The following is a 767-nucleotide window of genomic DNA, read 5'->3' as shown; positions in this document are numbered from 1 at the left end:
AGCAAAAATAGAATTAAGAGAGACATGAGAGGAGGGAGATATCTGCAGGAGACGTGAGATCGTCGAAGGAAAGTTAAGGAGAATACCTGTGGGGAAAACATACATACAATAGCAAAAACAAAAACGCATCGTAACTTACGTAGCGTCTGAGGAAGCGAAAAGAGGAAAATCAACAGACAACTTCAACAAGAGAAAAAGTCAGTTACTGTGAGCTTAATCCAGCAGATGTCCTGAGTCGTCATTTTGCCCTTCTTTGGAACCTCAAGACGACCAGACTGCTGAGACGAACCCCACTCACCGCCTCGTCTGATTGTATGACAGTGAACTGTAAGTCTGTGTTTATATAGTTTGCGTAGCACATTAGTTTATCTAAACGAATTCCTTTACTATCGAAGTGATTTTTCCCTCACATTTTTTGTTTAATCTAATCATGAATTCATAATTTCCTGTATCAACGGTATACGACCTGCAATACATCGGAGGGAGACATGTTTTGGTTCGTCATAACCGTTCCTAGTGTCCGTTTCCTTTCTTCATGGCTTTGATCCAACGAACTTACCATCCAGCTGTTCCCCGGTTATGAATGATTTTATTGTTAGCCTATATGCCGTATATCTGGATAGGATCAACTGCTCTGCTTCAGCTGCCGTTGACTCAGCATTTCATTGTCTCCTGACCGATGAAACCAAAGTCGTTAAGCAGGAACATAAATATTCCGTTTGTTGGTAAACACTTTTATAGGGAACACAAATGTAATTAATGCATCT

At 40.5% G+C, this 767-nt stretch overlaps 1 protein-coding gene across 1 annotated transcript in view; it reads left to right on the top strand.

Annotated features, from left to right (window-relative positions):
• Nucleotides 1–6: 6 nt before the first annotated feature.
• LOC119585242 (facilitated trehalose transporter Tret1-2 homolog) overlaps nt 7–767 on the top strand; it is a 97,980-nt gene continuing 97,219 nt past the window's right edge. The window contains exon 1 of the mRNA XM_037933900.1: nt 7–327. The gene's annotated coding sequence lies outside the window, so the exon portion shown is untranslated. The remainder of the gene's footprint in view (nt 328–767) is intronic.

Source organism: Penaeus monodon, chromosome 19 (genome assembly GCF_015228065.2).
Source record: "Penaeus monodon isolate SGIC_2016 chromosome 19, NSTDA_Pmon_1, whole genome shotgun sequence".
Classification (NCBI taxonomy): Eukaryota; Metazoa; Arthropoda; class Malacostraca; order Decapoda; family Penaeidae; genus Penaeus; species Penaeus monodon.
The sequence above is the reverse complement of the archived record's forward strand: the minus strand, read 5'-3'. Positions and strand labels throughout refer to the sequence as shown.